Consider the following 23,735-nt stretch of genomic DNA (forward strand, 5'->3'; position numbering starts at 1 on the left):
TGATGCAAAGCCTCCCTAATTCGCCAATTGTTCCGTCAGTCGCTGATGAATAGAGTCCTGTTCTCATGGCTGATTTAATACAGCCATTTTGTACCACTTCTCACAAACGGTTGTATAACTGGCCGCAGTGTATTATTGTCTCCAGTTGCCAGTGGACTCATACGCAACCATCGTCGGTGAAAGGCTGTCCCCGCTTGAGCCTTCTCTACGGCGTGACACGTACATTTCGGACGAGATATTCGATGGGCGATCGTTAGTGTTTTCATCTCCCGAAAGAAAACTATGCCCAACGCACCTCGCACGTAGCTGTATGTGTGTCGGGGCCACGAAATAGTTGGTGACCAACCCAACCCCAAACCCGGACACGAGCTCGAAGCGGAACGTCCAAGAGGCGTGCACGGCGGTTGCGAAGGCGGATGTAGAGGACAGTGGACCGACGTGACGTGCGTTTGATTCGCGGCTGGCACTCGTACAACACACAGCACGCGCGTTTCTGGCCGCAGGTTGGTTGGGTGGTGTTTGTGTCGTACTTCATTTAGAACGGACCCATTCGGTAGTGTGCGCCGCTCGGTGGGTACGTGTACACCGGTGTGGGGTCTCTCGCTCTCGCGCTCCGAGCGTGGTTTCTTCAAGCTACCGAACGGTTCGAGCTTACGTGGCACCACCTAACCCAGCGCAAACGGTTGGGTGAGTATTTTTACACCGACTTTTACCAAACGAAAACTGCAAGGTTATTGTCGTATTGCAAATACGGGGGGGTTTTGAATTATATATTAAGCGAAGGATAGACGGCATAGGGCTGCCAGACTGGGCGTGTGCAGGTGACGCGAAAGCGCCTTTACATGTGTGCAGGAATTTGCGTCAAACACGACGATTTATTATGATATTTTTAGAATCGAAAAAAGGTACTTTCACTAGATTAATGGTTGTGCATACTTTTAATGTGTTAGTCCCGTTGGAAGTGGTTTCGAAGTGTGCGGTGGATTATGATCTCTTTTCCGGAACGATCGAGAGCACGCCAGAATGTATGTACACATTGTTTTCAACAAATATTGATTTCATATTCATCCTTGAGCTCTCATTCTCTCTCTTTCTCTCTCTCTCTCTCTCTCTCGCTCTCGTCCACCAATCCTTTACGAACCAAACCGCACACACAAATTGAACCCCTTCGGATCCATTCTATGGCTGCACGGTTGTTTGTTAACCTGTGCCCGTGCCTGTATGCGGCGCAGAAATGCGGTACGGTGAAAATGTACTAATTTCGCTTAAGTAGCTTAACAAGTATGCAGTTCCCCCGGTTCGCATTCGAAAACACTCACAAGCATCGGGTAATCGGAGCTTGCACGGCAACACCGATACCGTGCCGATTGTGCACAACTACATTTGAGGCAGGCTCGTATGGTGGTGTATGGGGCGCGCATGGACGCACCTAACCAGCTACGGCCATACGATCGGAAGTGATAAGAAAGAACTTGTTCCCGGTGAGGTCGCACCGTGTATCATACAAGCGTATATAGGTGATGTGTGGTACCGTAGGGCGTGCGTGTAATGGACAAGTGTCACTCGTTGCCGGGAAATGGGACTGATGATAACGTACTGAAGGCGTAGCGGTTGATGAGTTTCATGTTTTTTCGTGCGGTCACAGATTATGTAATCTTTATAAAAAAAAAGCTTCACTGGGATGCGTTTAATTTAAAGTTTTTTTTTTGCAATTATTCACTCGTTTAATTTTTAATTGCTATGAATGACTTAGCATGTGATAAGAATAAAATGATTCAAATATCGAGAACTTTTGCTTTGTTCTGCACTCAACGAATAACTCCTGCTTCTCGATATTTAAAAAAACCCCAATTAAAGTTTCTGAGTAGGTTTTAAGCTTTCTCTCCAATTTTTCAATATCTGGTACGAAGACGACTTAGTTGCAAAGCTATTCTACTGTGTGATGAATAACTTAATACTCTCGAACCAGTTACAATGATCGGTGGATCTAGGAGGTATAACCTATTACACCGAAAATGGTTAAATGGAATCTTATGAAAGTCGGTTCATCATAAAAAACTATCTTAATGCACCCTCATGTCATATGTCATTTTAATGAGCTAACTTGCAATCTCCAGAGGACTTAAGCCTGCCACAATATCCTAGCTTCTTTGGCTTATGTTACCCTTACCGTAAAATATCCAGTCATCCAAGTTCAGGGAACAAGTTCAGGGATCGAAGCACTTGTATTAAAAACATCTATCGATCTATGAAATCATTTCTTGGCTGATTAAGATTTATATTCATTTCTAGCATTCAGCTTGAAAGATTTTCGACTGATCAGTTTTACCGTTCGTTCCACATAGCTGATTCATTTTGACCAAGTTATGCATCAAGTTGACATGTATTCATGCTCCTTTAAGGAAGATGTTCTTCACCATTCATCTTTGCATGCCCTTTGAGCCAAACCGTGAGGTAGGGTCAGTTGATAGTCGAACAATATAGATGCCAACATCTCACTGTTTTCTTGTAGCATACCTTGTAGAAGAGGATATGCATATTTTGTAGCAGAGGATATGCTCGTGGGTAGATAATACTGACTATGCAAAGTAGGCCAAGCAGATGTATTCGTTGCATAGTTCTTTGTTGGGCAGTCTTTTTTTATGGTGGATAGAAAAGTACAACTTTAGGAAGTCGTCCCCTGCCAATTTTGGCTTCCTTGTAATTTGTGTTGATAGTTGCTCTTGCTGTCTAACAGTGGCAAAATCCGGATGGGGAATTGTTATCGGTCATGTCACTTTTTCTTGCCTAATGGTTCGCTAGACATGTTGGTACCACGTAATTGTATAGTAAGTCCTCATTATAGGAGAATGGTCCTATCGCTATCGGCTCGGCCATTCCAGCATCACTATGACTACTTTAACGTCAAGCCGTCGCTCTTCCAGCATACCTATGCAATAGATCCACATCACACCAAATTCTTCTGTATTGGCCTAACGATCTCCTCTTAGGTCATGCTTGCCATTTCTGGCTTATATGATTTATTGATATGATACCATGTGGTTGCATAGTCATTCCTCACCATGGGGGAACGGTTCAGATAGGTTTTGAACCCAGGTCCTAAGTTATGAAGATCAACACCGCTGTAGTATCTACTTTCAGGCTACCCCTCAACATGAGCTTGAGTTTGTTAAAAAAATCAAACTAACATTATGCTGGCATTTTTACAACATGTAGGCCCTTAAATGTTACACGATGTAGGGCACAAAATGAGCAAATTTCTTTTATGCAAATAACTTTTACCAAACAACAGCAAAGCGAAATGCATTTGGAAATTGTTTTTAATAAAACCAGGATAAGCAATTCATTGGCTTTTCAGTGGAATTATCAGCCAAAAGCTAGAGATAGTCGTTGAGAAGGGTTTAGTTTTGAAAATAAATTTAGGTTCATCGGAACAACCTTTATGTTATGCAACGTTTAAAGTACAGCTGTTCCATTTTAAAGTATAGAATTGTATTGAACGAACTAGAGATTGAAATGGGTGCACATGGTTGAGCTTATACATTTTTTTTGATGACAAAGTAGCTAATAGAAGGATGCAATGTTATAATTCCCAAAAATACAACTCTTGTTACTTAACCGAATCTGATCTGAATAGTGTTTTATCGAATTATAATCAAAACTTTACAACAAGAGCAGTGGACCAGACTAATGACTTAACGCATGATATCGCCGTGTCATGTGTATAATCTCTCATCAGTGAAGCTTCGCAGACCTGGCTGTGAGTTAATTTATAGTTTTCCAACCAAAGACAACCAACAGCAGCAAAAGTTCCCCAAATCCCTCGACACCTAGGGTCGGCTTTGTTTCCGAAATTAGTCCAAATCGGATTAGGGCTGCAAACTTTATCCTGTTGTTTCCGGGTGGCAAATGTCGTGCAGTTGGATCATCAACGGATAGGTTTGGTAATGTGCTGCTTTCTGTCGTTTCAAATCATTCCTTTGAGGATATGATGCTCTTTAATGGTTTGATTTAGTTAGTTTTGTAGAAAATATAGTAAAACATATTGAACGTAATTCATTAAACCCAAATCAATCTTGTGAAGCAATCGCGTTTGCTCTCCATCGCTTTAAGTTTCATGATGAAGCTGCAAAACGAGGTATGCTCCATCGCCTATTTTTTCTAGCAAATTCCTCTGGCGAGGGCGTGAGTAGGTGTCTTATTTATCGCATTATTTTTCCACATACCGTTCTACCACAGCCCAACAAACGCGGTGGGGTGTTACAAGATTGAGAGTAGCAAAAACATAAAACAGGTTTTTCTAACGCGCCGCACTGAAATGAGCCTCCCAGCGCAACACTCCGGCTACTAAAGCATAGTCCCAGAACGGACGATCATTAATTGGCGTTCAATATTATGTGGCGCCTTTTTTTTTTTTGTTAAGTTATTTGCCAAAGCAGACAACACCCCGGTGTGTGAAATGATGCACCAAAAGTTGAAGCAAAGGTTCGTGCGATGAGGCCCCCGTTGCAGCGCAAAAATAATTTCGAAAGTCTGTGGCGCAGTAGCGCAGAGGTCAACGAAAGTCACTAGCCTCGATGCTCTCGGGAGCGAGCCAGATCGGCCGGCTCGCGGGCAGGAGAGCGAGCAATAATTGCAAAGAGTGATGCTATGTACTAGAAAGAGCATAACACAAGATCGTTTACTGCATGGCTCGCCGTTGTTACGTGTAACCTACGCAGGGTGTCAATTACCAAAATTTGTCCTTTGGTTTTGACTGCGTTATACATTTAAAAAAAATACAATTTTATGAATAGTAATTATTAGAATAACTGAAAAAGTTCTCACTGCCTGGTATCCAAAATTAAAATCGTATTAAATTTCTGCGTCACATCACTGACCTAAATTCGCTTACCAACATACCTGTTATGGGTTCAATTCTTATATTAACCAACTCTTTTATAACTAGGTTGGAATTACCTCGGTTCACAGGATTCCCTTCGAAATTGAATTCCTAAACTTCAAATATATTACAGTTAATTTGCGTCTATTACCTCTTATATGTTTAAAAAATATTGATGAATGTTATTGATGTTTCACAATTGATACTATATATTAGAGAAATGTAATTTGCTTGCTACCAGGCTTACCGCTATTTACATTAAAACACTACAATTTAATACAAAATTTTTTTAGAGGTAATTCTCAAATGCTTAAGCTAAGTTACGCTCAGATATATTTCAAATAAAAATAATTGTTAAATAAAATTCAAAAAAAACTAAAAGAGCATCATTCTTCAGATAAATGTTAAAAAATAAAATGAACTGAATAACAGTTCTATGTTAAAAGTACTTTTACAATTAAAGGTTGATTTCTCATTTTTTTCTTAAATATATAGGCTTTTTAAATAGCAATACGGCCAGGCCGTTCTTTATGAATAAAAAAAAAAAAAAAAAAAAATAGGCTTTTTAAATCGCTTAGCCATCATACTCCCCTGATTAGTCCTATGCTTTGAATGATTTACAATAAATTCTGTAATAGTATATTATACATTCTTTTAATCATAAAGAACGGCCTGGCCGTATTGCTAAAAGTATATTCAATAATATAATATGTACATGTTTATACTGGTTTTAAGTATATTCTAATATGTTTTATTTTGACTCTTCACATATTTATTTACTTATTTATCTATTTATTTATTTGTTGTTTACAAAGCTCATTAAGACATTTAATAAAAAATTGGGAAAAAGTATTGTTGATGTCCATCAACTTTTATTTACAGAGAGATTAATACATACATAACAAGAGAGTTTTCCTCTTCTTTTGGCTCTTTAACCTCTAGAACTCTTGTCCTGTCAATGCTAATTTCATTGAAAATGTTTTCTCATAGTTGTATAGTCAATCCTGCGAATGGGATGCAGGCCCGGAAGGGATTCGATGACTGGTCCTGCTGTGTGGAAACATTTATAAAACATTTGTAGAACCCTTATCAATAAGCTTTTCTATTAACTTGAATTGTTATTGAAACAAAACAGGAGCATTGCTTCATTCCATTATCTTCCCTTTTTTCATAGCATTTACAGAAAATGGATTATTTAACACATTTTAAATGATAATAAGTTTACAATAATACTTACCATAACTGTGTTAAAACTGTTATCGAATCATTCACCATCATAATCATCGGTAAATGATTTTCCACAAAAAGTGAAAAGTCGCCCCCAAAACCGCCAAGGATTCTTCCGATTTCGAGACCAAAGCATCGAAAGCCGGCAAAAAGGAAAACATCATACTTTCGGGTGCAAATTTGCTCGCTTCGGCTTCCTACCCACTACTCTGTTACGGGACGGGCTGGGCTGGTGACGGTGGCGGTGGTTGCAGGCTTCGACAGCTGGAACGGTGCCACCACCAGAACCAGAAAAAAGGGCCACCACGCATACAGCCACAAAGGAAGCTCGCCGCGTGTATGTACCACACGGGGTTCGGGTGTAGTTGTGCCAGGCCGTGGAGGATTTGGTGCGCTGTTGCGAAAGGTTCAGGATGGAAATGGCGCCGGGGTGCAAGCTTGGTGTGTGTGGTTGTGTGTGCGGCAGGAATTTGATTTCCACCAGGCGCGCGCGGGCGTGAGATGGTCGGAAGGTGGGAAAGGGTCTCGAAAGGGAATTGCGGAAAGGGCGAGAGGCAGGCGCTCCAGGCTTGTTGTTGTGTTTGTTTGCTAAAGTTATTGTACTGGAGAGCGAGAAAAAAAGGGCACGGAAAGAGTTTGTGTGTGATTCTCGTACGTTTGCTGGTGTGCGTACGGAAGCAACAACCGGTCGCGCAGTATGGCGGTGTGTGTGTTGCTCTCGGGATTTTCCTGATGCTGTTGCTGAGCGGAGCGAAAAATGTATCGCGTCGCGGCGTTCCCGGCCGTGAGGTTGTGTGCGTGCCGTCGGCGGCGTTGCGAGAGCGAACGAGCGAGCGAGCGAGAAAATTGCACGGGAGAGCATCATATGTTGGCGGACGTGAGAGACTGCACACGCACGTCAACACAACACAACGAACGATTACTCGGAAAACAGCTTTGGCGTAGTGTTGACGCGCTCTCGGAAACGCGCCTGCCAAAAACCGGAGTGTGTGGAGTGTGTTTTGCTGCTGCATCCAGTTGGTGGTGCTCCATCGTATCACGCACGCAGCGGTGTTTTTCGAAGCAACAAATCTCGCCGCATCGAGCACGCACGCCTGGTGCTGGAGCGCGCGTTCGCAAACGGCACGGTAAGGCAAGCAAAGCAACCAGTAGTAGACCACGGCCAAATGGATATACGCGACTTGTGTGACTGCTGCTGTCACCTACGTCGAGAGCCGGTGTTGCCTATGTGTAACTGCGTGAGTGTGTGCGTGTGTGCATTTTAAAGTGAAGGAGGTATGCTAGTGCCGTGTTCTGAAGCCTCCGATATCGCCATTCCTGGTGAAACCGGTCACGGTCTTTAGAAAGCCCAACGATACAGATCCGTTCGTGCGTGCGTGCGTTAGTGAATTGTTATTGTGTGCGTGTGTGGGGGGTGGTGTAAGCAATAGCGAGCTGGAAAACGAGAAAATCACTCTTTTTGCTGGAGTTGCTTTGATTGTTTTTGCTGGTGCTGCTAATATACAAACACACAGGGAAGCTCGTTCGCTCGCACAACCCACGGCCGACTTTGATTGTGGAGGCTTTGCAGCAGCGCGATCGCTATACGTCACAGTGGAGTGCGCTATTGTTGTTGTTGGGGGTCTTATGGGGGGTCTTATATTCTCTACTGCTTTTCCGATTTCCGAGCGAAAGTAACGAGCTGCATCAACTGTAACGATGCAATCGTCCGTGAAGTCACCAGTGAATGTTGGCTGGAATGGCTCCAACTGCATAAGAAAATCGTTGCATCGTATCTCGCCGCAAGTAGTGTGTAGCATCCAAAGCCAATCAAAACACACTACAACCGCCGAACGTGTCCTGCCGTGGTTCTGCGAATCGGGATTTTCTCGCGCTCGGTTCTGGGCTGGGGAAAATTGGCTGCATTTTCCCCCGTGCGGTTCGGGAACGGTTCGGTTTTCCGCGCGTCGTGGTCGTCGTGTTTTCGCTCCGGTTTTTCGCCCGAACCGAACACGGGCACGGATCGGGTTCCGTTTCCTGTTCTCGAGTGACAGCTTTTTCGCCCGTCGTGTGCGGGCTGTATCGTGCTGTGTTCCGTCTCGCTTACACACACGCGTTTTAGTATGCGTTCGATGTTGCGTCGCGTAGGTAGTACATGTATCGGTGGCGCGTGCGATTACTAAGAGTGATTCTACTAGAAATGTCAATTATATACAAAATAATTAAGTTTCTTGGGATTAAAAGTTAAAAAGTGAAGTTTTGCTACGACTAACGTCTGTGCTCCGTGTCCGTCTGCCAGTTAGCCAGCCACGTGAAAGAGAAAGTGCGAGAGAGAAGAAGTGAAACTGCGTACCGCGCGGCAGTTGGAAAGAGATAGAAATATAGTAACGTGTAGTATATACGAATCGCGAGCACACAGGCACCGCTTGTACATAATCGCAAGCGGATAGTGTGGAGCGCTCGGTGGAATTTTTATTGTGCCGGGTCAAGTGTGTTTGCAATGGAACGGTCTGCCTGCCGTAGTGGTGAATCTATCCAAAAATCAAAAATGCATACATTCTGCCAAACGTCTGTCCTTTTCGCAAAAGCACATAAAACATTATTATGTTTCATTTAATTCACAGGATTTTTATTTACAGCAAATCATCCATATAACGTGTATAAAAACTAAAACATTAAGTGAAGTGAAGAGTGTATAGGAAGAAGTGAACTTTTGTGAAACTTTTATCAATAAAAAAACCGGATTAAATCAAAACAAAAAGTTCTGATTCGAAGGACAGAATAACTGACAGGTAAACGTCAGCTCTATAAACACTAGACAGGAAGGATCAACTTGGATGGAGCTTTTCGATGGTGGCTTCCGAAAGCTCTCCGCAGTGCAGCGCTTTTGCGGCATACTATGACCAAATTTGGGCAAAGGAAGCAGCCCCAAACAAGGATTACACACAAAGTGACATAATTTAGTACTCTCGTAGGAAGAACCATAATTACTGGTAAGTAATATTTAGTATCTTTATTAATTTAAACTTATCTTCATTATTATAATTCGATTACCAATCGATGCTGTCAAACTCTCCGTTGGTAAATAAAACTCTCACTAGGTCGAACTACACGATACGTTAGTAGCTCCCTATTATTTACTCGTCAATGTTTTGCTCCACACCTGCAACAAACTAACTTACCCGCACACACGCACACAGAGAGCCAGTTCGAACGCACATCTGTCATGCCAGTTGCATAGATTTCTCTAACGTCACTTTCAGCACAGCGCTGCCGAGCCTGTAAGCCTGTGTCAGTGTGTTAGTGGATACTAACAAAGTAGCAGCGAGTACTGTGGTGTGGCGTTGTTTCGCTGGCTTATATATTTCTACCGTCGTCGTATGTGTCGTCTGCGGGCTTCAGTTGCAGTGGGACGTAGTTGGCTTTTTTGAGTACATAAGTGTGGGGCTTTTTTTTAGTCTCCTCTATTTCGTTTTGATAAACCATTCCAGTGCTGGCGCACGGTCCAAGGCTATGATGAGCGCGGTGGTTCGTTTCGATACTTGACTTTGGTTGGTTTTTAAGCACGTACGAATACTACAGAAGCAGTGTTTAGTGTGGCTATCATCGGATTGGTGATGAAGGAAGATAATGATGATGAACCACCATCTAGTCGATGTAGCTTTCGCGGTGTGGAGTTTCGCGAAAGCTTTAACCGATTTGTCGTTTAAAAGCGGCAGAGAAAAAATGTTGTGCCTATTTTATTTTCTCCTTATTTAATCCTTCCAATCCTACGCAGGACTTAATATCCACCTACGGTTAACTTCAAGTCAAGAATGGTTGAAGAGGCTGAAGAGCCAAAGAAGAAGAAGCAGAGTCCTTTCAATCCTCAAAAACACTTCCATGATATTTTCTTTAGGAAAAAAGAAGTTCCCCTTGATTGAGATAAGGCTGCACCACTATTGGCATAAGTAATCAGATTTACCGAGCGACTATGTTTACCACCAATTAGCAATGTAAATACGGATCCTGGCCGGGCTCATCTGCCGACGAAGCCAAAAGCGCTTCCAATGCCATTGCAGGACTTCATCAAAGCCAAGACTTCCGAAAAGGAAAAATCTGCCAAAAAACCCGGTCTGCTAATTTGTTCATTTCGGGGGCAAATGTGAAACACGGTACAAAATCGATATCTTGAGCCACTCAACCAACAGAAACCCGGTAGAGAGTGTAGAAGGAATTTCTGTCTCTGTGTGTATGCACGTACAGCAGTTTTGCAACGAGTGTTTTCCCCCATACTTGCACACACACACACACGTACGCAAGTTTTTACCATGTCAACCACTCGGCCCCACGAACATGTTTTGGGAGGAAAACATTTTTCCACCCCTTCTTGGTTAAGTCGGCTTTTTTCACGGGGGGGAGGGGGGGTTTACCTTCAATGGCAGCAAGCAGACGAACATAATTAAAATGTAGCTTTTGTTTAAAAAAAAAATTGGTTGAAGCAAAAAGTGAGCATAAGTTTATTACAACCCTCATGTTTGTCTCCCCCATCCAATTGCCTCTATTTCGGGTGCATTATGTTAAAAACTGAACACATTTTTGGAGGTGAAAAGCGGCAGTGGCAGAGGAAGCTTACTGGCTGCTAAATATTCACAACCGAAACGTTATGAATGGACGGGTTAAGTCAAACACGAATTTTATGTCTGCATGGGTTGAAAATGGTTTGGTGTGCGTCTCCATTACGTTGCTGCGAATGGTGAAAGCTTACTGATGTCAGTATGGCGTTATGGAGTTTTGGTATGGAGTTTTTTTTGTCTCCAACAATTTCTTTGCTAGGACTACTGCTCAAAGTGTTACTCGCATCTTATTGATATTATTAAAAGTTTGTTAAAAATGGGGTTGTTGGGTTGCGGTTTGTTGTTTATGTTTAATTTTCACTTGAGCGATTAAAGCTTCAGTTCTGCAGTCATAAACTGCGGTACTAGTCTTATGGAAGCCACAAGCCGGATAGTTAGTCCTTTATATGGCAGCTTATTATTAACCTTACTAAAATGAATTAGATTACATGAAATTATTCTCTTGTCTTTCAAAAAGGAAATTTGGAGCTAATTTCCCTATGTATCCTTGGAAGTTCTGAGGAATTCCCCATATCATACGAAAATGAAACTGTACCAATGACCTGTAAATGGGTTGTAAAACTGGATCAAGCTTTTTTCTCTTTCTGTTTGGACCATTATCCAAGTACTCTTACTCCAATATGGTATACTCTTCCAACTTTCGCGAAAAGGCGAATCCCTGCAAAATATCTCTCCCTTTACTTCCATTTGAGAAAGAACGTTCGATGAAGATGTTTTTCTCCGTCTCGTACTCCAACGAGGAAGAAACTTACCAGTCCGGGGAGTGGTAGCATTAACCTACCCTCGGATTAAGCGGTAACCGATGATAGTACATAAATTTTAAATTATCGACACCTGTTTGGGGAGGAGATGTGTTGTCTTCCGCAGCGGAGTCCCACGCACGCGAATCCTGTCTGCAAATGAGGCGAAGAATTTGCCCCAAGTCGTTGGTTTGCGTGTATCTTTTGCGTCGGGTGGTTGCTCAAGACGTTCAGTGTGCAGAATCGCAGCTCGAATCGGTAGCACGCGCACATCCGCAAATTGATTCGGATTCGGAGAACGATGTGCTACCGGAGCCAAATGAGTTTTTAAACAACTCCTCGGTGTGGATTATGGATGGATGCTTTCCCCATTCGTCTATTCGAAATGGGGCGGTTTGTTATTTGAGGGCAAAGTCGGATAATGTGGTTGTGGTTGTTTGTGGTGGGCAAGATAATTCACTTTCAATTAACAAAAGTGGAAGAAGCTCTATAAAATCGTGTAGGAACTAAAATTTATTACCTTCTGATTTTGGGACTAAAAGTGAAGAAGTATTTTTTAAACCGAGATTCAACAAGACATGACTTTTGTTCTCGAAAAATCAAATCAAAAAAGGACCTTATTTAACGCTAATGCTGAAGTGAAACCAGACGCAAGCAATGCTTCAACAAAACACCAATCGTCGAGCCTCATCTGCTTGTCGGCGCCTTGCGTTCGTTATCAGTTTAACCATTTTAAGCACATCCAATATTTCATATTTCACCAATCATTAATCATCCCAATCACCGAAACAACACCCCACAATACCTGTTCCGAGGTACCGGGAAAACACGGTGCGGGACCCGTGATTATGCAGCGGAACGTTCGGCACGAAAAGCTCCCGATCCTCCTTCCAGTTATTTTCCATTATCCGTGCCGAACGTGCTTTTCGTGATGTTTTTCTCGAACAGCCGCTAGATGGGGAGAATCACTTTTTTCCATGCTCAACAAGCTTTTTCGTGCTGAGCCTTTTTTCTCTGTTCGGCAAATTCACCTGCCCAACGTCAATCAGTTCAAAGATGATTAATGCTTTTCTTCTCTGCACTGCTCCGGGATTGCGAAAAAAACGGTGGAAAAAGTATTGAAAATAGAAAACCAATGATCCTTTCGCTTTGCAACGTTTTCCTCACGCGCCACCCATCACGTGAAACCAGGGCAGAACAAACAAGCAAAGCCGGTATTACAAGGGGGGCACAATTTAGCTCGAAACAAAAGGAGGTTCGTCGTTCGGTAGGAATCGGCGCAGACAGAGGATTATTTCGTTATGTTTTTAAAAGGAATATTAATTTAAAATGATTGATACCACGGTGGAGAAGGTTGTTTTTGGGTGGGAAGAAATGATTTCGTTCTGATGTTTTTTTTTCTGTCGACTCTTTGGAATGAACCTTCGCTCAAATACATGAAGGATTAATTCAGCTGCGTCTGGTTGCCCTTTTTGGGCGCAAAAACAGAAAACGAATCCATACTCAAGAGAAGGAACACCCAGCACTACCCATCCTTTTAGCGATTGAAAGTGAAAGCGAGTGCGTTAAATAGGATTACTTTTTCCCGACTCGACCGTTTCCGTTGAAGCTCTCGGATGCTTTAAACACCGGATCAGTGGGAAAGCTGGAAAGTGGACTAGGCTAGGTGAAAATAAAACAAAAGCGAAAAATGCTCCACAAAGAGCAGACTCTCGTCGTCCTGGTGTGTCGAGTTGGAGCAGAATGGCGATGACGATGATGATGGAGGGGTCTGAGAGGATCGAACGAAAGTGAGCGTCTTTTAGTCGTTCGCAGGACATTTTCGCCAGTACGTGAAGGAAGTTGTTTGCCCTAGCTTAGCTTTGGCGTAACGCTGAAGGCACGTTCGTTTCCTGGCCGGTGGTACAAACGGTGCAATGGGGGACGACGACCTTCGCCCTTCTTCTGCGGCATTCTGTTCGGTTGGCTGTTTGTTCGGTGTACGCACAGACACGATGGGATCGCCCCATGGCCCCCCTTTGGACATGTGTACACGGGGACGGAAGAGTTTTGTTTACACTTTTAACTATGGATGGCTCCTTAATCTTCCATGCCGGGCTTGGAAATCCTTTTACGTGAAAGGTGAAATTTTACACTATTTTTCAGTATTCATACTTGAGTTGTGCACCGTGGTTCACGTTTATCGCCGCGACTTTAAACTTCGTCAGAGTTATGCTGCGTTTCTTTCCTATCATATGGTGGATGATTTTACCTTTAAAGCTTCATTTTTGTGTGTTGTTGATTATAAGAATCATCGTCCACCATCTTACATGTTAAAGACTTAAGGCAATTCTATCGATAGTCTCCTCCAACGTGTCCTCAGTTAAATAAATCATTCACAGCTTCCTGGTGATGGCGTTTCAACATCATTGCTGAGGAAAACTCTATGGATTATATTTTGCCCGAGTTCTATTTACAAGAAGCATTCTACGAAAATACTACCACCGAATTACTGGGCGAGCCTTCAAGTGTTAGCTTAGAATATAGCCATACGGGATTAAGAGTAAGGTCCTTAAATAGAGTTTTGTCCCACAAAAATCGTTGGTCGCAAGGCGCGCCATCTGCTCATTCTCAGCAGAAGTCTCATGGACGGTAAGCTTTGTGACAGAAAACACATCTTGTTTAAGATGTTCTTCACCGTCTAGACGAATGCTTGAACCCAGATGTTAAAGCTTTACTACAACAAAGCCCCCAGACGTTAAAACTCTAGACTTCGTCACTAGTTTTGCTGGATTTTACGGTCACAGAACACAGATTTGTGGTTAGAATCCGATATTATTCCTATTCGTTCATCGTTTTATTGGCTCCAAATATAAAAATGGTGGATAAGCCAGTTTAATTCCATCACATCTTCCCTCAGTTTAGCCCGATCCTTGCTCAATAATGCTTCCTAATTTGTAAATGTAGATTATCCAGATTCACTTGTTCCCTACAGCTGACATATAACATTACTGTGAAATGTTAGTTTTCACTGTAGGCCTGTTTATGTATTTTTGATCAACTGATGAAGCATTGATTTTTCCTTCAACTTGTCCTCATTTCAGTGGTTAGCTTAACTTATTCCCTGTTTTAATTAAAGCTTTTTTTTGCCTACCCTACCGAGCACCCGTCGAACATTTCCATTTTCTGTCACAGGACAACACCCTAAATATTGTGCGGGTGGGTGTGCTGCTGATGACGGTCATCAACTTGCTCTCCTTCTTTGCATATTCTGTCCGAGGGTATAACTTTGCTCTCCGACAGGGTCCATCTTGTTGTTCCTAGTCCGTAGAATTTTCTCCACCCTCCTTCAAAAAAAAAGAAGCGAAAGCAAAGATCGTTTCACACAGTAGCGGGGTTGGGAGTGTTTGCGCTAAATCGACCATGAATTACCTGTTTATTTTCCATCTTTATTAAAAACTTTCCAGCTCCTGCAGGCCGCGAACGTTCGGTGTGTGGTGTGGCGCGGGTATATATTGTCCCAAATCATCTTATCCTTAGAAGCGCCCAGCAAGCCCCTCACAATGCTAATGGGCCCGCTTCCCTGGGATACTGTTTTTTTTCCTTCTCTCGTTTAAATGTTTTTGGCTCCTTTCCCTCTTTTCTGGCGGGGGACGATAGCATCCTCCAACCGAACGGCGGTAGTACCTGTTGAGTTAACAAATTGAAAAATGTTATCAAATATTTGCCCAAGCCCAGCGGTAGCGGGTCCTTGCCAGCGTTTTTTACTTTTATTTCTTGCCCAGGAGTGTGAGGGGGGTCGCACATTAAAACCCACGCGAATCGAATTATGGGCTTATCGCGAGCACATAGGGAAGTGTGAAAACGACTCTCGAGCTCTGAAAATCGAAGACAGAGAAAAAAAAAGGCACCGTTCGGCCGAAAAACTTTCCGCGTAGCGAAACAATCCACTGACGATCAATCAATCAATTTAATGGCATTCGAAACATTTACCTCTCTCTCTCTCTCTCTCGTCGATGGAGTGGGATCGACTCACATCCACATAATATCGTCTTGGCAGACAAGGCAACACGGCGAGCAGCGGGCCTGTCTGGGTGGAGAAGTCTGTTGGTTTTCCGGCTTTAAAGCGACCGCGTTTTTCCTTTGCTCAATTTCTTCCGCCGACATGTCTTGAGATAATGGCATCCTTTTGCATTGGTTGGAATGTGTTTTTCCTTCTGCTTTTTTTATCCCCCTCTGTTCAAGTTCATTGTTCTCCTTCCTGATGGCGCGTCGGACCTAGGACACGCCGGAAAAGTCAACGAAACGGAACAGATAAAGTATCCCCAACGTTTGACTTATCGTTTTATTTTTCACTCCGTGTCTCACTGCGCCCCCTGATCCACTTTGCTGCGGAAAAATGTTGCTCCTGGTGATGGTGGTGGTGGTGGATGATGTTTGTTAGAGATGTAAATTTCGTGAGAAGAATTTACCATCCACTTCACGGTGGATGACAACAACACAGGGTGGAAACCACGTCAGCTCGCTTCTTATTACTATTCCACCTCTCCGAAAGGAACAAAAAAAAAGTCTGTCCGTCCCCCCAATGCCTTTATTGGCAGCGGTTATTCACGATCACGCTGTTGTGTTGATTTTATTTATTTAACAATCTATTTCAATTTATTCGAATTTCGAGCCTCTTCTTCCCTACTAACTGCGTTTCTTATTTCTCACGATCACCATTTTTCCACCGACAACGTGTCGAATGGTGTCGTTGAAAGGTTTACTTCTTCGGTGATTTGGTTTCACGTGGGAAACGATGGGAGTATCATAAATTTGCGTAACACTTCCCACCGCCCACCACCACCCTCACAGTGGTACTGCACTAATCGAAAACAAAAAAGCGTATGGTAAAGTGTATGCGTGCAAGACTTGCTTGCTGCCTCTGCTGCTCGCTGGCGTGGCGTTCTGCGGAGCGGTGTGAAGAAGCTGATGGATATGGGGCGGAAGGTGATGATAAGAGCAGATGGTTGATTTTTTTTTTGTTCTATTGTACGAAACGGTTACGGTTCGTAGGGTTTTGCATTTTGTCGGGGCTCAGCATTATCTTTGAGGTCTATGCTTCAGCTCATTGTAGCTTCTAAGAGATAGATATGTTTAGATGATGAGACATCGAATTTTTGGACCTAAGTTAATAAAGGTTAGGAATCTACTAGCTTTTTGCAATATATTTGGTACAGAACAACATGTATGATATTCCAATGGTCCAATGGCTTAGAAGGATTTTTTCGGACTGTCAGTGGTTAGGTGTCATTCCCATGACGTAGCTAGCTTAACGCTTCTTCCTTCACACTGCAACCTCCTCGAAAGGTCTCGCGGCCTTGCAGTTAGTAGTCTTAGTTTTGTGTACGGGAAGACGACTCGGATGGGAATTGATTCCCGGTCTTGCTGTGTCAAGGCTGACGCCACTATCGCTTCGGCCATCGGGCAGCTCCTTATCATACTTATCACACTTATCACAGCTTATCAATAAAGCTGAGAGATCTTATCAGTTGTAGGGAAAGACATCAATTATAGTTTCACCAATATGTGACCTTAACTATCATATCTGATTAGTCCCAGAAACGTCCATGCAGGAATGGTTTAAACTACCATAAAGAGAATTATTTATTGCCCTTGTTTGAAGGATATCATAGCAGATCAAGTATTGATTTCAGCAATGATTTCAATATCATGCGAATTATGAGTATCCGCTTGCACGTAATATTTTCTTCAAAGAAATCCTACCATTTTTGAGTTTCAGGACTTCCTTGGCACTACAACCTCGAATGGTCACCGCCTGCCATTTCTGGCTCTCTGGGACTTGCTTTGATCCGTAGCAAGGTAGTCGACCCTGTATACGGGGAGGAGGTGGTCTGGATGGGATTTGAACCAGGGTCCTGCCGTTTGATGACTGGCGCCGTTGATGCCTCGGCCAAGGGATCACCCCAATATTTACCCTAAACTACAGGGTGTTCGAGATAAATTTGACACCTGGCCTTTGGGTTTATATCTCAGGGTTGAGTTGACGTATCGAAATGATTGATATGTCGTTCGATTGCTAAAAGTTGTGCGAACAAGTGTAAAAAATGTCTAGCTCCGTAAATATATGGAACCCGTCCGAATTGTACAAGCGCATAACATGTGTTATGATGGTTCGTGCCGGCCGTACGAATGCCAAAATTCGGAAGGCGGCGATGTGTTCGCCGTAACACCGTAAAAACAATACGCGTACAGCTCAAGGAGTGTGGTGAAGACGTGGATAGTTTTATTGTTCGCAAACAGCATAGCAGGCGGTCGGATTGTATGCGGACCGACGCGTTCCTGGCCGGATTGCAGCAGCGGGCGACTTCAGAGACGTGATGCCGCCTCACATCTTCCCCCAGGGCCTGCGGCTGAATGCTGACGGGTACATTGACCTGCTGGCCACCGTGGTGAAGCCGTGGATTGAGACGGTGGCCAATGGGCGGCCGTACGTTTGGCAGCAGGATTCTGTACCATGCCATACGGCCGTAAAAACACGCCAATGGCTCACTGCCAATTTCGACCGATACACCAGCACCGACGTTTGGCCACCCAGCTCCCCTGACCTTAATCCTATGGATTACTTTGTGTGGGCACAGTTGAGCGGGACACCAACAGGGCGTCCTGCAATACCAAAGCGGAGCTGGTGGCCAGAATAAAGGCCGTGTTTGCGGCCATCCCCAGAGACATGGTTGTCCGGGCTTGCGCGCGGTTCCGGAAGCGGGTGCAGGCGGCCATCGACGCGGAGGGGGGGGGGGTATTTCGAATAAAAAATGCGGCAAACATGGTAAGCTAAATTTTGTAGAATTTTTTTTAATATTTAACATAAATTTGATAAAAATTCCTTTCCTATTCCCTCAGAAACTGTCAAATTTATCTCAAACACCCTGTAAATCATTAGTCACGTATCTAGCTAGAGGAAGAAGATCTCCTGTATTAGCCTCACCTAGTTGCAAAGCCTTGTTGGTAGGCATCGAGGAAAGGGCATGAAAGTTTGCGGTCCTGATAATAAACACCTGCTTCGGCTTATTATAATTCATAGCTCTATTGCCTCGAGAGATGGCGAAATGATTTGCTTGACGTCATCAGAAAGACCACGATAGGATTTGATCCCGGACCTACACTTCTTGTTCACACGATCTTGTCTAGTTTAGAATTATCCTTAGGTGCCAAGCGAAGTATTTTCAGGACGCGCAGTAAAGACTTGAACCAGGACCTAGATAATGATATTCCTGATATTGATTCGCATTTTCTGATAATAACAGAATTTGGTAGTTTGAGATATCAAAGCTCGAACTTTTCTAGCAATTCGATGATAATTATGTATTAACCATCAATTTCAAGAGCAGATCCCAAACACACACTGACATCCAAATAGGCTGCCGATAGTCGTCGTCGTCCCCTTGGCAACGACGCATTGCAAAACCTTTATCGCAACGGCACCTCGGTTATACAGCTTCTCCTAACCACGGTCGATCGTAAACCAACACGCACACACACCACACATATAATCACGAAACATTCTCAACCGCAGCAGAGGATTCCCTTCCTTTCCCCGGAAAAGGGTCCGATAAAAAGGCGTAAAATACATTTTATCTCCGACAGCATCGGAGCCGACCTTTTTTGTGGGAACCGGGGAGCTGGGAAAGAAGGTGTGTCGCCTACACATCATCATCGTCGTCGTCCTTTTAATCCTTTTCACCTTCACCGGAAGATGTGACGGAACGCGTGTTGTTGCTGCCCGCTGCTGCTGCTGCTTGTGCCGCGTATAGGGATCGATCGTTTCCGTACGCTTCACTGTTCAAACTGTTGTTGCACTCGTGGTTCCGTTTCCGGTGAGCACCCGGCTGTAGAGCGATTCGGCAAACCAGCCAGTACAATGTTCCAATTCGGGATGCTTTTTCATTGCCCCGAGGCGAAAGCGGCGACGCAAACCCTTTTCACTTTTCCACTGTGTGCGTGTGTGTGTGTTGGGAAATTTCCATGATAAAGCTTTTTGCCAAAGGATTCCCATTGCCCCGGGAAGTAGCATCGTTCTGGGTTTGCGGCAAGAGCGGCAAACATTCTCCTCGACGCCGTGCGTAATTTCATTCCCACTCACCATCAAGCTTTCCTTCATAATGGGAAGAGTTTAGCACGAGCACGCTATGGTGCTAAGTAAAATCACATTACATTTTCTCGCTGGTGGTGAACGTGCAGAAGAAGCTAAGGGGTTTCTCTAGTACCCAATTCCGTCGTTAATGGTAATGACCCGATAAAGACTTCTGGTGTACCACCTCCAAAAACGGGATGAGGACACCTACCACCATACCGGAAAGCAGTTATGGTTTAGCGCACTCACTATTGATTGAATTCTCGAGTGTCTGTTCGGAAAGTTGGGCTAAGTTTCGGGGGGGAAGGAGCGCTCCAGCTTCCAATTTTCAAAGCGAAAGAAAGCGAAAGATCTAATCCAACCTCAAATGCTCACAAATGAGGGCTTTTCCAGTTCGTTGTTGGTCGAAACCTCCCGCAGGAATGGGAGATGCTTATTTATGAGCAATGAGCATTGTTCTGTGTCTATGCTGAAAATGGTGCGAAGGTTCCTTTTAAAAGACACATCCCATTCGAAGGACGGAAGTGAAATTTGAATTCGTTTGCAGCCCCAATGGCGGTTTAGAGAGGGATTAGAACGAGCTCTGGGGGTGTTTAATTTAGAACTAGAGTTGTGCTCCCCGACGAATCCTTTCTGACCTTCGACGACACGAACGGATGCAACAGAAGCTACAACGCACGGAACAACGCCGTCTAACATCAGGCCAAAACTATCAAACGAAGCGCTTGGGGTTGAACCATAACAGGTTGTCCGTTGAGGACTCCTTTTGAAGGAGTGTGTCGTTCATAAATCATTACTCACTCCAGAGCCGGCAGAAGCTGAAAGATGGAAGCACGGACGACACTTTCCATTGTGCCACTGCCAAACCCCTTTGAAAGAGTTTGGGTTGGAAAATTTGACCATGAATTTGTTGCTTGCACCAAAAAAAATGAGTCCCTTTCGAATGTGGATCCGCTTTGGCGAACCGAAAAGTTTCACTCAATGCGGTTGGCAATAATCGTAAAACTAATTTCTCTCCTTGCTCTGGTGGACAGGGATGTGAGCCAAAGGGTGTGATTTTCCTTCACGATAGAAGGGATGGAAACAAAAAATTCCAGGCAAAGAGAAAGGGACCTCCAAAGGCCGACGATATTTTTGATTTATAAATTACAACTTTGGAAGTGCACCATCTGATATGGAACATTGGTACCTCCTCATGGTTGGAAATGGGTGGAAAACAAAACTTTTCCATGAATACATTTGAACATTTTTAACCGGAAGGAAAGCGAAAAGTAAAAATTATTGAAACGAGTGAGGTCGTAAATTGCCAAAAAATATGTTCTCTCAACTTTTTCGCACGCTATTCGGATACATTACTTGGAGGAGTATTATTTTTTTCCTTTTACCGAATATGGTGGAAATGCTTTTAAAGCACACGCATGTACAAATATATTTGCTAGCAAAACAAACGCAATCAAATAAAGACCATGCGTGCTTCTTCAATTGGAAGCAACTTCAGCTTGAACTTGTAGCGCTTCATTTGGTTTCGATTGAAAGAGCCCAGGGAAAGCTCTCTCACAGAAGGAAAATCACAAATCAAACTCCTTTACTAGTCGCGTGTGGTGTAACGCCGTCGTTCTGATTTCATCCCTCATTTCATCGGCCTTGCTGGCTGGCAGGCTGGCTTACGTGCAGGGAAAGGGGTTCTCAAGAACACTTACATAGGTCAGGCAATTGACACTTCTTGTGCTTGAAAATCAGATTTCAAATTTGCTGATTCTGGCCTTAATCTTCTGAATATAAAGTCCAGAGTGAAGTCTACGAATAATTCTGTTATGAAACTATTTTTTACCTGAAATGGGTCCAATACTCTAACAGCCTTACAGCAGGGAACAAAGAACAGGTAAAGCCGTCATCAATACTGGCAACTTTTCAACCGCTTTTCAAACGTCATAACTCCCAAATTCACTGTCATCTTAGACCCCTTTAATCCAAACATTAGATCGGATCAAAAATAAGTAAACATTGAAATTAAATATCAAAAGCAGTCCTCGTCTAGCTTAAGGCATCAAATTCAAGGAATCAATTTATTGAGTGTAATATTATAAATTAATCTCTTCTTCCCTTTTGTATTAATGTCCGTATTCATGCATACATTATTTGTATAAATTTAACAACCCTGTATGCTGTCTCTAGTTAGCAAAAACAATTCCCGATGATAAAGAAAAGCTATGATGGATTTTTCCTTGTCGTTTCCATCGTCACATACATACATACAATTTTTCCGGTCAGCTTCGGAAATATTTTATGCCATCCCGACGAATCGATCGACCTTGGGGCAGTAGTTCCCCCCCACTGTTGCAACGGTCCGTGCAAGTGAAAGTCATTTTGTGGTATGGAAATTCACGCCTGAAAGAATGGTGTACACAAACACACACACCAACCATCACCCACTCGGCGTTTGATAAAAGGGTTGAATTGTGATCGCAACAGCGTAGAGATGAAATCGAAAGGACAAAAGCCCGACGGCCAGCTATCCTGACACGGGCACAACACAAAACATGATGCGAGAACGGTTCGTGTGTCCCCGACCTTGACCCTCTCGAACGGTTCCGGTGGTGAAAGCAGCCAGCGAATGCGTGCGCGTCTGGAGCGGCCCTTTCCACCGCTGTCTCGTCGAAGCTAGGATTTGCTCTGGCTGTTTGTGCCGTAGGTTAGGAGGTTGCGATGCGACCGAAACACCGAACCCGGGCCGGCCATGCGCATGTCTCTAGCGAACGAGTTTACCGATCCTGGCGGTGTGACGAGTCGTCGTCGTCCTTGTCCTCCACCCACCGAGATGAATCCGTCGCCCTAGAGAGGACACGGCGCGGAGAGACGCATTCTCAACCCCTTTTCTCCTATTGCAAGCGCGGACAACGATTCAAGAGGCCAGTGGTGGAAGTGTGGTGCTGCATATCCTGGAGCGATTGTTGGAAGCGATTATGTACCGGTGGTGCCGTTAAAAAAGGGGTAACAATTTTGGGGAAACACTGTGTATGGTAGGGTGGGTGTTAAGGTTTGGCTGGCAACCTTGGAAACTTAATCAAGTTCACTCATCATCGTTCTTTGAAGTGTGTGGCTGTAATAAAGTGATGCCTTCCGGGGATGGGAAGTTTGTTGGCTGGTGGTAGCGTTGCCAGCGAAAAAAAGGGGCTTTAACTTATAATTTATAACAGTGTTGCATTTGTTATAATCGCTTTTACTTTATTTAAACCAACGCAACATGGTATCTCTCCACGATTTGTCCTCGGGATTCTTGAGCGATTTATTCTACCTAGGAAGCTTTAGAGCAGATATAGTCTTTTCAAATGCTCCCATGTCCGTCTTAAGTGCAATCCCTGTATATATATTGCGGACGAAAAATCTCTGCCACAACAAATTTGATAAAGCATCGTTCTTCCACCATATCTTCTTCTGATGGGAATTTGATCCCGCTGGAATTGCTACAATCCAATCCAATTCATATCTCCCCACGCGCGGTAACTTCAGCCGACAGCCGTATGGTCGGCTCTCACTCCAACTCAGGTCTAGTCTCCGGCGCAAGTGCAACGCACAACAACAGTTGTTGTCGCTCGGTGCAATTTATCTTCCGATGTATGGCCACCACCACCACAAAAATACTTATTTTCGAAGGGTGTCACATCTGGTGGTACCACAAAATGGTGTCCCCCGGATATTATTGGATCGATTTCTCCTTGTCTGTCTGTTTGGTGCAAAATATAAAAAAGCTTCAGTTTTTGTTGGAGAACTGAAATAAAACTAAACAAGCCATCATGCGAGAACTTTTATGGGGGGAGGACATCTGTTTGAATGCTTTTTTGTGTCAATCTGCTTCACTCGATGAGGAGAGAAGGGACATCAATAAAGAAAGGAAAGTGTGTGTGTGTGTCTTTCCCTGTATCTCAGTAATGCAATCTTTATTGTAGAACTCGTACAAAACCATCCTTTCCGTTATCTTAATTGATTCCATCTGCAATTGGAAGTTTCACAAAAAAAGGATATCCATTCCCACCAGTAAAAGGATGAAGTTATCCTTTTCGAAGCACCATATACGATTGATCTTTCTTCTTTTTGCTACAAGTTTGAAGGAAAACCGGGTAGAGAGCGTGTAGTGTGAAAACCACACAAACATTCCCTTTAATGCAAATATGGACTTT

At 43.6% G+C, this 23,735-nt stretch overlaps 1 protein-coding gene and 1 long non-coding RNA gene across 3 annotated transcripts in view; both read left to right on the forward strand.

Annotated features, from left to right (window-relative positions):
- Positions 1–695: 695 nt before the first annotated feature.
- LOC118505028 lies at positions 696–1,368 on the forward strand. The gene is made up of 2 exons (XR_004905382.1): positions 696–1,025; positions 1,233–1,368. It is a non-coding gene; the product is annotated as an uncharacterized LOC118505028 (long non-coding RNA).
- A 5,631-nt stretch (positions 1,369–6,999) lies between these two features.
- Positions 7,000–23,735, forward strand: part of LOC118505027 — a 36,129-nt gene continuing 19,393 nt past the window's right edge. Inside the window, exons 1-2 of one of the 2 annotated variants that reach the window (XM_036040238.1) lie at positions 7,000–7,236; positions 8,713–9,081. The gene's annotated coding sequence lies outside the window, so the exon portion shown is untranslated. The remainder of the gene's footprint in view (positions 7,237–8,712; positions 9,082–23,735) is intronic. The other variant, XM_036040239.1, reaches the window with a different exon arrangement.

The sequence above is a fragment of the Anopheles stephensi genome, chromosome 2, assembly GCF_013141755.1.
Source record: "Anopheles stephensi strain Indian chromosome 2, UCI_ANSTEP_V1.0, whole genome shotgun sequence".
Classification (NCBI taxonomy): Eukaryota; Metazoa; Arthropoda; class Insecta; order Diptera; family Culicidae; genus Anopheles; species Anopheles stephensi.